Genomic DNA, 16,623 nt, shown 5'->3' with positions numbered 1-16,623 from the left:
CCACCCAAAAAAAATATTTATGAGAAGAACGAATAATAACTTAAAATCAAAACCATCCCTTAAACGTTGAGCCAGCATACGGCATACAGTTAATGTATATCAAGACCTAATAAACTGGATCAACGTTAACATATACCGTATGGAAAGATCTCACACAGAGGTAGAGTTAGAATAGTCTCACAATAAAAAAAATTGCAAAAAATAGTACATGTTATAATTATGATAATAATTGTGTTATGGAAAACATGTTGAACATGAATTCGTGTTCTGGGATGGCCTTCCTTCCTCAAAGATTTGTGGAACCAAAATGACGGCTGCCGCGAGTGTTACATGTGCAATGAATTAGTCAGGTGTGTTCTTTGGCCTCTCGCGGTTCGGCCCGACTGTTTCTTCTGCCCCCCCCTCTCTCCATCGTTGTCACTTATTCACTCCAGGGAGGCTCCTAAGTTGGCCTGTATGCACCCCACTCGACTTCAGGTTTACTGTATCTCCCCAAACAGCCATTGAATTGAGCAACCATTGGATCTACTAAAATCACGCTGCTGTAATTCAAGCTCCCTTCACCATGACACTTTTCACCTCCTCTCAGCCTCCCTTCCCTCACACCCCACCGCCTCCTCCTTACCCCGAATCTGTATTGAACAGCACTGCTCTCCCCCGCAGCCTGCCATGTGGTCAGAAGCCCCTGTTGATGTTGAGCAGGAAGCTAAGCCGTCCATCCAGCTGATCTATGTGTGTGTGTTTTGTGTGTGTGTGTGTTGGGGGGGGGGGGGGGGGGGGGGGGGGCAGGGGGGGATATTGGTTTGCTCTCTCCCCCCTGCCTCGGCCCCACTGGGACCTGACACCCTGGGCTTCCTGCACTGCACATACTCTGCTCCCTCAAACACTCCCGGGAGGTTTATTTATACAGCTCTTTATCTCGGTAACAGCCCCACGGAGCTATGCAGGGCACCTTTAACAGGATCATTTCATTACCCCCCGCCCCCCAACACCCACACACGTGCACGCTCACACCCACACATACACACATGCACGCATGCGTCCACGCATACATGCACATGCAAGCATGCGCGCACGCAAATAAACACACAAAACACACAAATAAGCCCCTAACCCATCTGGCGTTCCAGCCCCAGAACTTCCCGACAACAAGGGGTAAACCGCTCAAATCCAGTAAGTAAACAAGCGAATAATATAAGAGTTAATTCTGAGTCTGGTCTTGGGAAAATGGGCAGAAATTGTGAACATTGGTTGGTAAATCAATGCATTGTCATTCCTTGTCAAGGTCGGGGACAGTCTGGGAGATCTACACTGCGTAGATCTCCCAGACTGTCTCTGTTGTTAGGCTGTAATGAAGACACACAGGTTTGTACACAGACACTTGGCTTTCCACCAAGCATTTCTATTTGCTGTGTGTGTGTGTGTGTGTGTGTGTGTGTGTGTGTGTGTGTGTGTGTGTGTGTGTGTGTGTGTGTGTGTGTGTGTGTGTGTGTGTGTGTGTGTGTGTGTGTGTGTGTGTGTGTGTGTGTGTGTGCTTCTAGTACACCTCATCAAATATAAGGAATATTCTGTACTGCCTTTTATTGAAGGGCCTGGTGACGTAACACTCACTGGCACCTATTCGTAATTTCCGGCTCTTTCTGAGTAATCTATAGACTGAAACCTGTGTGGCCGCAGGGGAAGGCTTGTACGAGAAGCCATTAGCCCACAACCTAAACTCCACACACTATTAGTCACGCTGCTATTCTGTATCGGATACAATCAAGCTCGTTGACTGACAGCCTTGGCTTCACATCATCCATCTCTAAGAACAGATATTTACACTGTCTAGTAAATACGATTTGCCCTTTTCTACATCTCATAACAGATCATTTTTCTTCTACCTTCATGTCCTTCCCCCCTCTCTCTTGTCCAACCACCCTTGGCCTATCTTTCCCTCTTCTGAAAGCTTGTTTCAAATCTTTCATCCGCCTTTCTGTTGATAAATGAAGCAATCAGGTTGGATGAAGGCGACGATGAAAGTGTGTTTTATTACTTATTATTATTGTCGGTTGCCATACCTCACTCGCTCTATCTCTCTCTCTTTCTCTCTCTCTTTTTCTCTTCATTCCTCTCTCTCCTTTTATCTCTCTCCTTTTCTCCCTCAAACTCTCCGTCTCTCTTCATTGCATACTATCTATCCTTTGTAATACAAGCCCCTTGCAATTACCACGACCCATGTGCCTGTTTGTGTTTATGGGAGTGGGCATCTGTGTGGGCTTTTGTGATGTCTGTGCGTGTGTGCGTGTGTGCGTGTGTGCGTGTGCGTGTGTGTGTGCGTGTGTGTGTGTGCGCGTGTGTGTGTGTGTGTGTGTGTGTGTGTGTGTGTGTGTGTGTGTGTGTGTGTGTGTGTGTGTGTGTGTGTGTGTGTGTGTGTGTGTGTGTGTGTGTGTGTGTGTGTGTGTGTGTGTGTGTGTGTGTGTGTGCGCGCGCATTTATGAGAACGTGCATCTAAAGATGCATCCCCGTCTGTGTGTGCGTGTGCATACGTGCTTATCCCACTCTCATATTGGCAGCGTCGCCGCCCAGGTGATGGTTATCATTCACTGTGCTTCTGATCAGCCGTCCCCACTGCACAGCTGCATCCAGTCAGCCAGCGCCGGGCTCTACTAATTGGGCCTTTCTTCCTTCCCCTCAGCGATGGCTTAGTTACATCGCGCTACGTCACTGCTTCGCTATTTTCTCCTCCATTACGGAGCCCCTAGACCGCCTGTTTGGGAACTCTGTGTGTTCCCTTGGCGTGCTATTAAAGGAGCCGCGTTCACAGGGCCCTGTTCAACAGAGACAATCCTAATCCCGGATGTCCTATGGTGGCAGAAGCCATGGGGAGCCAGTGGGGAACTTGACACAGAGTGACAAGGGGGGATGTGCTTTTAGAGGAAGGAGGAAGTAGGAATGAAAGGAAAGGTAGCAGGCACAGGAGGAGGAGGAGGAGGAGGAGGAGGGGGAGGAAGAGGAGGAGGAGGAGGGGGAGATGCACAGGGGTAAAAAGCTAGAGCGCAGTCGACGTTGGAGATTGGAGATTGATTGATGGGAGGGTCACGGTGGTAAGATCGGGGTAGAAATGGGGGGAGCGTTGTTACGTAAAGATGAGGTAGGTTGAATGCCTGGGGGGTCATGTGGCGTGGCGGGGGGAGACCGCGAGCAGTCCCCCACAGCTGTAGCCGCTGTCAAACATACACATGGGAGCCAAGAAAAATCGGACATCTTCTCATCCGCTCCATCTGGTGCCGTGTTCCCATCCAGAGGGTCACACGACGTATCTAGGGCACTTATCTGAAACGCCTCACCACCACCCACACTGCCTGCCGGGTTTCTTGGGTCTGTTTCCAAAAAGCGTTCTCATGCTTAATTTATTTTTTATTTTTTTACGATTTCCCTTTTATCTATCGCAAGAGGGGAACGATCAATTTCAACACGCTTCCTTGCTCGGGCTGCGAGTTAGCCGCCGGCTGCACGAGGCTGACATGGTTTACATTCAGGCCGAGTTGTTTGACCACTGGTGGTTTTGTTATCGTTAGGTCGGCCACTGCTGCCGCAGCGCTACACTGGAGATACCGTGGGGTCAAGTTTGTTTGTACAACCAAATATCCCCGTCTCAAGGGAGGCACGTATGAATAAAAACTGAAAGTGGCAGAAATGTTCTGTTGAAAATGAACAAAGCCCCCAGGGAAAAGAAAGAGACCAGGGAAATGGACACTTGAGAAGGGGGCTCCTACCCCCCCGAGAAGTGCCCTTCTTGGCAGGCTATAGTGCAGGAGGTGCCAGGTGGGCAGACATCCAACGTCAAATAAAATCAAATATGTAATCATGTATTGGGTGGCCTCTTTCATTCAAAGTGCCTTGGATTGCCTTGAGTGCGAATATTTTTGATGTGCAGTCAAAGCGTTCGAGAGAATGTGTCACTGGGAACGCCCTGAATTGTGTGAATTTTCAAAGTTACAACTTAGAACATCTCCCATTGTGGTCGGTAATGTACGGTCGGTGCTCTCTTGTCCAATCCTAACCAAACATAGACCCCTATCACAAACACAGGCATGAGCACACAAGCAAAACACATTTAACAGTCCCTACTTTTAACAGACATGCCTTGAATTGATGCGTTGCATAAGTGCATGCCACCCACACAACCAGCAATTATCATGTTTATCTTATGTCAGCACTCTCCGTAATATGGTGAACATACGGCTCTTATCTGATCCCTTTGGGGGACTGTGTCCAGGCTCCACATATAGCCAACATGTGTGTGTGTTTTGCATTGCTCGAATTTCCATGGGCTCACATTCATTCACATTCATTCATCACGTAGTGTGTGTGTGTGTGTGTGTGTGTGTGTGTGTGTGTGTGTGTGTGTGTGTGTGTGTGTGTGTGTGTGTGTGTGTGTGTGTGTGTGTGTGTGTGTGTGTGTGTGTGTGTGTGTGTGTGTGTGCGCGTGTTTGTGTTTATGTGTTTTTAGCATAGACATATATTTTCCCCAGACAGGGAAGTGGAAACCACCTGAAAATGGTTCACAAGGATCGGGGAGGGGCTGTGAGCACGGTGATGCGGGTGAGGGTTGAAATATAATAGCAGGTCAGGGGTGGAGGGTATGGGGGGGGGGGGGGGGGGGGCTTTGCTGCAGAGTGCTGTGTGCGAGTGGTCTGCTTGTGTGTTACTGTGCAGTGGGGGTTTGAGTAGGCCAAAAGGGGGTCCTGTTACTTGACACCCACATGAAAAACCTGGAAAGATTCATGTTATTTAGATTCCTTTTGTGCCCCTCTCTCCCTGTTCACATGGTTGATCTCCCCCCCCCCCCCCCCCCCCCCCGTCCTGAGAGGCTCCATCTGGGTCGGGGGGGCCTGGCTGTGGGCCGCTTATTATTTGATTTATTTATTTATTTTTGGTTCATGATGAATCAGTTTTCCCACGGGGTAGTACATTGGACGTTGATGTGTAGTCACTCCTCAAAGAAACATCCATTTGGCTTCGACAGCGCTGCTGTCCAACCAGATATATAGAGGGGCCCGCAAAGAATGGAAATCCCAGGGAGAAAAACGAAGTATGGTGATAGATTAGATATTGATGGACTGCTTGCTGAAGTCCAACATATTCTTCCAACATGTCTGGTTTTGTTTACTTAATTTTTTCCTATTATTCTCCATTTTACTTTTTCGCTAAATTATACAGACTCTCTCTCTCTCTCCTCCCTCGATAACTTTCTCTCTCTCCAACTCTCTCTGCCGTTAAATGTTCAACCTTCTGCTCTGGGGTTCAAGGGGGGCAGTACCAGAGTTACATTACATCAAGGCAGGCATGCTGTGCTCATGACAACCTGCGTAACACAGCCCTGACATCACCGGCGATCGCTCCCCCTGATGTTGGCGGGCCTTGGCACGGCGCCATCGCTCCGTACCCCCGTTGCTTTTTCAGTTCTGCTTGCAACACCACTCCGAGTCTTAACCCAATCCCTGTTTGTGCATGGGTCATTTCCCAGTGACATTGATGGAGTGTGATAAATGAATGGTCTCGCTTCCAGTCCAGCGCAGGCCGAGGTGGGTGTTGATTTGTGTACGCATTTAGAGATCTTACCTCGATTTTGGGCTGGTTTTATCCCACACCTGTTGCCAGGAGCTTGTCAAGCCTGCCAATTAGTAAGTAGGTATCATATTAAATATATTAATATCATATGACAGTGCATACCCTGTCTAACCAGCCTGAAATGAGATGGCGTGCTTTTGGGAGTCCTTTCCTTTTTAATCATGATTTCAGGTCGGTTCCATGCTGGTAGATGACGCCAGCTTAAAGATATGCACGTCTGCGTATCTGCTTTTATTGTACCCAGGTGTCCCGTCTACAAAAGTGTCTTTCTATGACAAACAAAATATCTGAAAATCCACCAGAGAAAAAACCCAACATTGAATAAATCTCTCTCCTCACTGTCACTGCAATGTGGATTTCATATTTGAGTGGCTTTGCACGAAGGTCTCTGATGCTGCGTGAAATTGCTTGCAATGGAAAAGTTTCAGGGCATAGTCGTCACCACATATTTTGTCAGGCAGATGTTCTTTGCTCTGTTAAAAAATAAAAGGGTATAGCAAAACATGGCAAAAAAATAAAAAGGACTAATTGAGGGTTCGTTTTCATTATGGTGTCGGGAACCTGGGTGAAGGGCCCCGAGCACGAAACCAAGTACGGCTAGCAGCAAGCTCACGTTAGGCCCCCGGGGCTAAGCTAAGCAGCGGCATACCTGTCTCTACCGAGCTGTGGAGACCCAGCCAACTGTCTTAGATTCTTAGACGAATATAATGAGAGGAAATTGTTATGCACTTCTGCTTCCCTCTCATCTAAAATTGTTCCTTCATTTAAATCTCTGGATTAAATGGACCGATAAACATCCTTAAGCGTTATAACAAACACAATGCCATACCAAAATGCATCACCTAAGGTTATAGTTGCTGTTCTAGGGCGACCAGATGTCCCCCTTTCACAGGCGGATGCCAGTCCCTGGTCGGAGCTGTTCCAGGAAATGTCGCCTTTAAGGATAAATAGGATTTAAGAAATATATGCTTTTGAATTTTACAGATTTTTAGATGGCAATCGTTCTAGTTTGTTTATTGGTTTCGAGGAATATTGGTTTCGAGGTAATGTTTTTTTATCTCTTGTCCACTATGGCTTGTCTTTATATTTCGTAATTAACACCTGCCCAATTATTTGCTAGAGTACTAGATTCACCACAATACAAATTGGCAAAATGTGAGGAATGTCCTTGATGTTGTTGTTCAAGTAATAACATCACATATTCTGCAAACTACAAATGTCCCCATTGTGCAGACACTTTGTGTATTTCTATGTTGTTTACTTCCTTTGGTCTCATGAAACAGCCCCCGGGAATCCCAAACAAAGCTAGAAAATCCTGGTATTAAACATTAAAGAACAGAAGGGCTCACTGTAGTCTGGGTCATCCTTATTTAACCTCGCCGGTCCTGATATGAGACCGATAAGGAATAAAGGTTCATAGATCATGAGTCTGAACATTCATTGCCCTTGGCAGCAGAAACAATGCCGGCAGCCCAGAGAAGAGGTTTTTGCAGACCTGGTGTCTCCGTCAGAAGAGCTCCCTACCTGCCTTGACCCTATCCCCCTCTCACTTGAAATGCAGTTCCCCCTGCCTTAACCATGGCTTCCAATCAGCCCCATGCCATGGCCTGATCTGAAGCAACGCCTGAATGAGTCCTCTGTTGAACCTAAGTGTGTTCAACATGTGGCTCAGTTTTTCCCATTAAACACATAAAGCCGAGATAGTGACCTCATCAGTGAAGCGCAAGTGTAAACCCGTGTCTGTGTTCGGGCTCGTTTTCGGGGCCGCCACCACAGCCTCAGACTTACAGTGTCTCGGGTTTCTTTGACTCTTTCTTGGTAAAGGATTCCTCGAAAACGATGTCCACGCAATGTGGAGCCAGTTATTTTAGTTGCCGACCCACATTACCATAAAACACTGACGAACACTAAAGAAGGTAAAACAGAAAGCAGGTGAAAGCCAACGCGTCTGGGAAGAAATTATCTCTGTTTTGCTAAAGGAGAATGGATAGGTTTGTTTACCAGATAACTCAGCCTCAGACCTCCCCTTATGGCCCCTTCCCTGTGTGCATCCACCGCTCTTTTTCCATAGAAACACAATACAGTCGGCTAATCGGCCTGATCCCCGCTCCGGCAAACCACTTGTGCCAAAAGACGAGGGCTCGCAAACACTAAGGGCACCGTCTAAATGCGTCTCTTCCTAGCTTTCATTACCCAAGCTTGTCATTTCATTATTCAAGCTTATCTCCTCCTATTTGGCCTCATGAAAAGCTAATGGAGCGAAGGCCTCCCCCCACATCCTTGAGCTGCGATGGCTAAGTGTGTTATACAAAGGAATGGCCACATGATTCCGGGCTAATTTATTTGTCTAAAAGCGACGGCACCTGTCTGACCTATGAGCCACGGCGGCGGTGTGCGAGTTGTTGATGTTTTGCAATGGTTTTCACCGTGTAAACCATGGCCCGTTAGCCAGGAGGACGGCCCTACATGGTTCCAGTGGTGCAGACACCCACTCTCGCTCATGCCTAATACAGTCCTATTTTACCGGCCCGGTGAGTTGTGTCGATTGGACTTAATGTTTGCAGGGTTGGTTTGAACAGGTTGTTCTGATTCCTTCAAACGGATCAGATGGTTGTCGTCTGGAGGTGAAGGGAGGAGGGAAGGGGCGGGAACAGTTAATCCACCATCAACCGGTGGTATTTTTACAGCATAAGGCCCTTTGATACAGCTTTATTAGGAGCCTGTCAGAGCCCTCGTCACCATGGCGGCGGAGAACTCGCCCGCGCTGATCAGCCGCAGATGGAAACAGGAATGGCAGCCGCCGAGTGCTGCCAGTCACGATTTATGCTAAGCATGCTCCTCAGAGTTACGGCGTCTCCCCCGTTCCAGCGTCTCAAATGTTGACTCCATGTGGCACCTCGCTCTCCGGAGAAGAGAAGCAGAGCCCTCGTTCAATACAGGATCACAGCTCATGGCTTGAGAACAGTCGCCACATTGTGGTGACAGTCTTTTCCACGGCCCCATGTCCTGGCCTGGGAAAAGTGGGGTCACGCTCTGCAGGAAGCAATGGGAATATAGAGCCGTAAACACAGCGCATGATGTATCACGGCGGCAACCATCAGCGTCAACAGCTCAGTTTGAAATGCAAGTCAAACTTTGTTGTGTTGACCAGTGACAATTTATATAGACCACAAGGTTTGGTTTCAGTTACCCAGATCCCGTGTCGATGTGTTTGGAGCTTTACTCAGGATAAAAAGTCACTATAGGATTCACTTTTTATCCAATGTGAATATGGGTAATCCATGAGCAGGTAGGTGTTAAGCACCTTTCTGAGGACGTCTGGGATCAAACCCAGAACCGTTTGGCACGGAGTTGACCAACCCGAGGCACTGGACTATAATTAGTTTACTCTACGGCTATAATTAGAGTTCAATATGTATGCGTAGATAAAATCAAACAAAATGAGATTCAATATCATATTAGCCCCTGTGGTTAGTCACGCATGCATCAGTGCCAAGCAATCATGTGTGCGCAAGCACATAAATACACAGGCACATAAAAAATTCAGCCAAGCCCCGAGAAGAGCCCATTTTACAAATAGCACCAACCTGATACCTTCCAGGCAAACAGCTTTGAGTGACATCCTTAATATTTCATTTGCCGTAATAGGAGATGACCATAATCTCCCTAAACACTGTCTTTTCTCTGTGCGGGTGTGTGTTTCTTCATCCTCCTCACCATCTGAACCTTTCCTACCACCCCGGCCTCCCAGCAGTCCTGTCACTTATTTTCTCGTTGGCAAAGCATTTATGCCAGAGAAAGAAGCAAAACAAGAAAACATTCACAAGTCTATTCACCGTTGGTTTTTTCCTCTTTCTTCAAACCTGGCCTCTAGAGTCGTTCCGACGGCGCTCTTCTGCCTCCTTCAAAACCGTCATCCCCAGGATCCTACTGTACCTCCTTCTCTCAACGGGTGGAAAAATGAGAAACAGCCGCTTTAAACGGATCTTCAGTCTGCTTTCAGGACCACTTACCAGGCGCTTAGATCTGCTCCCACCCAGGACTTGGAACCTATTACCCACAGGAATTGTGCCCATTATTCTAGTCAGCCTCACTTCAACATGAGAAAAACACCCCATTTGTTCATAATATATTATAAAAGTAAAAACACATGTTTACATGCAGGCGTAGACACAAATGGTGTCTTTATTTCCCCTCAAAAGTTAATCGCCATCCTTCCCCATCATTACCGCTCCATTTCCATGAGGTGAGCTCGGGACGATAGTCTGAACGCACGCTCCCCTATTTGCATGTTTCTATCCAAGACAGGAACGGGGCCAGGTCTCATGTTTTACACCTGCCGTGTGTCTGTGGTTTATGGGGTAACGCTGCGATAAATCTCAGGAGTGAGGAGCCAGTGCGGAGGGTATTTAACGCACGCCCCCGCTGCTCATTGGCCAAAAGAGATCACCAGTGAGTTATGAACTGGAAGCAAAAGGAGTCCTGATGTACAACACAGACGACGTATAACCGAGCCGCCTGGAACCCCCAGCGGTCTGGCGTGTGGTGCAACGCTCAGAGGACGGTTGACCAGACCAACAACCACTTAAGTGTACCCAAATGTGTAAAGTGTACACACACACACACACACACACAAACACACACAGCCGCTCACATTCACATACACACACAGTGTTTCACACACACACACACACTCGCTCTTGACACTTGCCGTCATGGGCCGACAAACATGCAGGCAAAATGCAGGTAGGAGCACATGCGCACACACGCATCCGCAGATACGACTGATTCGACCCAGGAACCGCACTGACACGTAAACATACCACAAGAGGCTCTCTCTTTTCTTCCCTCTACAAACAGACCACTATTTACTGATCACCCTCTACCTCCACCTCTACCTCTCTCTCTTGCTTTTGCCCCCCTGGTTTCCTCTCTTCCCCACTCCCCCTCTCCCACCTCTCCACCCTCTCCCCCTCTCGCCCCTCTCCCCCTCTTGCCCTCGCTCCCTCTTGGCTCTTTCTACAGGCCTGGTGACACTGTGTTCATTCAACCCTGTCCACCTATTTTCCACCTCCACAGATAAATAAACACTATCCTCATCATCATTAACGCAGTGACGTCAGCGCTCCGACGCACGCACACCACAAACACGCCCCCCCCTACCGGACAATGATAGGACGCCGCGAGAGACATGGCAACGCACAGGCATGCATTTCCACACTGCCCGCCGCAGGGGGGTGTTCATACATGCCGCACACGTGCACACACATATAAAAGGGCTCCCACACGCACACGCACACGCGCACACACACACACACACACACACACACACACACACACACACACACACACACACAGCAAACACAGATCCTGTGGCTGGTTCCGTCTTCTTGACATGACACCGGGTTGTCGATGACCTCAGAACTGTTTATTATCAAAGAAAACACTGCACCCTGCAGTGCCGCCGCATACTGGCAGCAGGCTGTAAATGAAGAAGGTGCATCGGCCAGCACACTTCAGATTCCAGCGGCCATCCATCATGTACAGAATGCTGGCTTATAGACGGGCCTCTGTAGCCCTCCTCCATCTGGAGGTCGGCTGGAAAAGTATTCCACTGAGGGCCACCCCACCAACAACACCACCACCACCACCACCACCACAACGCCACATTGGGTTGTGTAAAGTCGGTTTGTTTGCTCAGTCGTTGTTGTTGTAGTAGTGTATCTGTGGGCTGGTGGACGGCCCTGCTCAGGATTCCTCTGTTGGATTCTGACAGCCCCTTTTAATAGGAGGGGGCTGGGGTGAGATTGATCCCTGAATATGAGTTTTCCCCCCACCACTTCTTCTTCTCTTCATCTGTCTCTTCCTGTCGTATATTGTCTCGGAGTATATCCTCAGATGTACAGAGGGGATTGTAATGGGATTCTGAGAGATCCATCCAAACAAATTCCCCCATCCTGTTCCACTCCATTACTCTCTCTCTGTTTCTCTCTCTCTCTCTTTCTCTCTGTCTTTCTCTCTCTCTCGTCCAACCTCTTGCTGAAAGGAGGGAGTTGGGAACCATTGGATTGCTCCTCCACGGATTGTCATGAATGTGCAAGTATGAATGTGCCCTAGTTCCAGAAATATCTGCGCAGATTGCTGGGACCTATGCATTTGCAGCATCACATGCATATTCACCCTGCTTTAAATATGATAACAACATGCAATGAGGCCATTATACAAAAGGGCCCACTTTGGCCAGAATCAGGTAAGTTACAGGTAAGTTTAAGAGGTCAGTGATTGAGCTAAGGCCGTTTAAGACCAGCACGTCTCTCTCTCTCTCTCTCTCTCTCTCTCTCTCTCTCTCTCTCTCTCTCTCTCTCTCTCTCTCTCTCACTCTCTCAATTTCCCTCCTTCTCTCTCTTTCCCCCTCTCACACACGCACACGCATGCAGGAACATACACAGGGTGGGTTGTGATTCCAACGGCAGTCGGGGGTATTGGCTGACATTGAGCAATTGGAAGGAAGCGAATGCAACATGGGTTAGTCCGCTTGCAGCGCTCACAGAGTCTTATTCACAACAGTCTCGCAACATCTGCATCTCCATCTGCATACTCACTCCTCACACTCACTACTACTCTAAACAACCTCAATCTGCATGGAAACTCCTGGCCGAAATGGACGTTTGCGTACAGAATGACACACACACACACACACACACACACACACACACACACACACACACACACACACACACACACACACACACACACACACACACACACACACACACACACACACACACACACACACACACACACACATTCACCCCGCACCCCTGCCTCTCACAGCTATCACACAAAGAGGGTTGCAGTCATTGCTGGCGAACATCCAATGCTACGATGATTTTAAAGGGAGTTCCTTGCCCGGAGGGATAGCCACCAGTGTCCCGTCCGTTGGCTGCTTTCCACCCACCGAGCAGTGATGGAGAGCACTGTCCTCCCACTCTCCTTCCTCTCCCCTTCCCCACTAACTACTCTAATTTGTTATCCTGTTGCTTTGGTCGTCGCGCCCCCTTGATGTAGATTACTGTCGTTTCTCTCCTGGGTGCCTAATCAGTCTTCCACCGTCGCCACTGCACAGCCCCTAGACCCTCTAGTTTGTATCTCTCCTGTCCCTAACCACAGTATCTGCCATGGAGAAGGGGTAGGAAATGTGGAGACAGAACGCTAGCGGAGCAAATTACATGCTTGGTTTGTGCTAGAACCCCTCCAAGTTGTTTTGACTACAGCAAAACCCTCAACCGATGTTTGGACGGCACGTGCTGTTACGCAACACCTTCCTGGTGGATTCAACAACAGCTCACTGGAGTAAACTGTGGCAGAGTAAAAGTTAACACATTTTCGTCAGTGATTATCCTCATTACTCCTGGCGGTTTGTCCCACACGTTTTCAACACCTTTGTGTTTTAAATTCTTCTGATTCCCTCCCTGTCTCTCTGTCTGTCAATGGGTTTGCTTCGTGGCCGGAGCCTTGCCTTATCTGGGGCTCTCTGTCTGTTTGCTGTGTCCACAGAGTATTCATCATTGTCATCAGGCAGGAAGAGGGGGACAACAGCAACCCAGGCAGAAAAACAAACAGCACAATAAAGCAACTCAGAGTAATGCACAGAGAGGCCTGGGGCGAGGAGGACGAAGCGGAAGAGGAAGAGGAAGAGGAGAGAACGTCAAGGGAATCATTTGCAGGGTTGAACAGTTCCTCTGGAGCGGGCTGCCCCGCTGCCAGGAGAAGTTATCTGGCCGCCGGACCCCGTCAGGAAAGACGATCGTTCTCAGGATCCCTAAATATGTGCACACGTGTCCCAAGGCCCATTACACATTGAGAAGAAAAAGTCTTGTGCACACTCTGAGTCTTTCCACTCCTTCTTTTCTGTCTTACTCTTTTAGGAAAACACCCACACCCACGAAGGCACACACACAGGTACACGGACACGGCCAACCAATGAGCCTTGCATGTCTCTGAAATGTACTGTGGTGCATGTCTCGTAAATGTACGGTGGCTGTCCAAAGCCTGCGGCAGCGTTCCCTCATCGGCTCTTCATCGGCTTCTCTGAACTTCCTGGCCAGAGTTGGTAGTTAACATATCTCTGTCTCTGTGTGTGTCTCTGTGTATGTCTGTGTGTGTGTCTGTGTGTGTGTGTGTATGCGTGTGTTTTGGTCAGTAAGGTGTCTGTGTGTAAGACATACCCATCTAAAGGTTGGGGGCGGGGGTGTGTGTGTGTCGGGGGGGGGGGGGGGGGGGGGTCTCTTAAGGTTTCTTTCAACAAAGAGGGAAATCACAGGCCTGCCAACCCCATACATCCATCTCTGTCATCCTTCGTGGGCTATTAGGGTGACAGAGCGCAAGAAATAACAGAAAGATCTTCTGCTGTGATAGGTGTGTGTATTCCTACGATACCGTGTCCATATGCAGAGCGCCATGTGAGCTGATGAATGAACGTCCCCCAGGCTCTAATACATCGAAACGCTATAAACACGCCTCGTGAGTGATGCATCTCCCAAATGACCAGCGGGTGAACCCGAGGCTGGTCATGAGGTCATGCGTTTGGGTGCACGGTGGAACAGGTAGGCGCCGCGTGGAGGGAAACCAGCTTGAGGCTGAAAGGCTCCCGGTCCGAGTGGCCCTGCTGAAGTGCGTCCACTCAACACAGAGGAACGGAAAATAGGGAAATTTGATCGAGCGTTCGTTACCGGGGCGCTGACAGGGTCGGAAGCAGAACGTAAAGTCTCCGATTAAAAAGTAGGACAGTGTGTAATATATTCTTCGATAGAAATAAAACCACTTTTTTATTGGCGGCAAACTAACCTCCGGGATCCATCCGTGTTCTATCTGGCAAACTACAAAGGCGCTGCTCAAAAGAGCCCAGAATTCCTTGTCTCTCTTTGCTATTTATGGAGAGGCTGACAGCTAATGGCTCCGTCAGATGTTTTCCCAGCATTCCCTCTGCCAGCGCTGTCCAACCAGGTGTTGTTTTACACTGCATGTGTCAAGACCCATGGCAAACTTCAGCCTGTCACGACGCGTGACAAACGGCTCTTCAGGACATTTCGCCCCACTAAGTGAACGTTAAAGTAAATTGTGTGTTCCCCCCCCATTCTCTGTTGTGGCACCGGCCATGTTAGTGAACTCCTGTGGTTCCTGGACGAGATGCAAGAGAAACATTCTGGGCCTCCGAGATGTGAACTTGACGAGGTGACTCACTTTGGGTTCCGTTCGATATATTCCATTTGCCTCTCTCTCCCTCCCTCTCCCTCTCCCTCCCTCTGTCGCCGTCTCTTGGTCTCCCGCCCGTCCATCTTCACCCGGCAGGATATTCTCGTGATTGACCACCCCAATGATTCGCCTGACCTTTAAGCAAGGGTGACCCGATGTCACCACATCCATTAGGAAGCAAAGAAAGTCCCTGAGAGGAGCCGCTGAAAGCTCTCTGTGAGATAGGGGTTCTCCTTCTCCGAGGAAAACAGCTGTTCTCTTAATTACCGGCTGCGACGTGATGAGCTGGAAATAAGCCATCATGTGGGAACACGGCCCGCAAGACCGTCTTGGTGGAGCAAGGGCGGAGAATAGATTGAGACATTTTGAAGAGCTCCCCATGTTTGTTTCTCTGTGTCAGGTTTTATTTGTTATTTATTGCAGTGTGTAGCGACCGGCTAAACCTTTGGGATGCTACTACAGCGAACGCAGCAGGGCATCTGGCTGATGGGGGACTGGTCATGGAGTGGACGGGGCTCCCGGGGAACGGACAAAAAACAGGTTACACAAGATGTCCCGTCTCTAAGGGAGCCGTCTCAACATTTTCATCAGCGGACAACCCCACACCAAATATGAGCAAATAACGAGTTAGCACTCAGTGACCCCCAGGGGCCAACGCTTGGCTCCTTTTTAAGTTCATGTTTGTTCCTCCTGCGACATGACTGATGTATCTCCGCGCGGCGTTCCGCTCTCCTCCTGGGTGCTGCTCGGCCCGACTAATGTCATGCGCGACGGCAGCGGCGGACATTTAAGGAGGAGAGTGGAGGAGACGGTAGATTGGGGATTAGCTGTGACGCCCTACCACTCTGCAACGTCAGGCCCCAATCACATTAAGGGGATTCTCAGGGGACCGGCCGGAAATTCACTCCAACGCCAGCCCACTCCTTGCCGTCACTTCACCCAACCCCAATCGACACACACACACACACACACACACACACACACACACACACACACACACACGTTCCGCCGTCCCCACGGCCAGCTGTCTTTGGCTGCTGTGGCAGGACAGTGAGTTTGTTCAAAGGGGGGACAGCATCTGACGAGACACTTGACAGGTTTTATGACATCATGGGACACATTAGGCTGGTCGAGGCTGGGATCAATGGTGTGACACTTGACAGGCACACAGACACAGGAAGTCCTCCCAGGGGAAGAGCTCACTCTCCCTGTGCCACTTTTTCCTTTCTCCCCTCTCTCTTTCGCTCTCACTCTCAATCTACTTTTATTTTGTTTGCATTGGGCGGATTTGTCGTGTGTGTGTGTGTGTGTGTGTGTGTGTGTGTGTGTGTGTGTTTGTGTAATTCTTGCGAGTTTGTGTGTATGTTTGTGCGTGTGCTTGTGCGTGTGTGTATGTGTGTGTGTGTGTTTTCCTGCGTGTGTGTGTGTGTTTTCCTGCGTGTGTGTGTGTGTGTGTGTGTGTGTGTGTGTGTGTGTGTGTGTGTGTGTGTGTGTGTGTGTGTGTGTGTGTGTGTGTGTGTGTGTGTGCGTGCGTGCGTGCGTGTGTGCGTGCGCGTGTGTGTGTATTTTCCTGTGTGTGTGTATTCCTGTGTGTGTTTGTATATTCCAATGTCGCTAAATGGAACACTAAACGATTCAGCAATAGCAGTAAAATAAGACATTCAATTCACAAGCGCATTCACTCATAGCCTACAAATCACAGCCTTGTTTATGCACGCTTTGTTTGCATGCATCCATTATGCAAATCATGCA

This window comes from Gadus macrocephalus, chromosome 1 (assembly GCF_031168955.1).
Source record: "Gadus macrocephalus chromosome 1, ASM3116895v1".
NCBI classification, from domain to species: domain Eukaryota; kingdom Metazoa; phylum Chordata; class Actinopteri; order Gadiformes; family Gadidae; genus Gadus; species Gadus macrocephalus.
Note: the sequence above shows the minus strand (reverse complement) of the source record.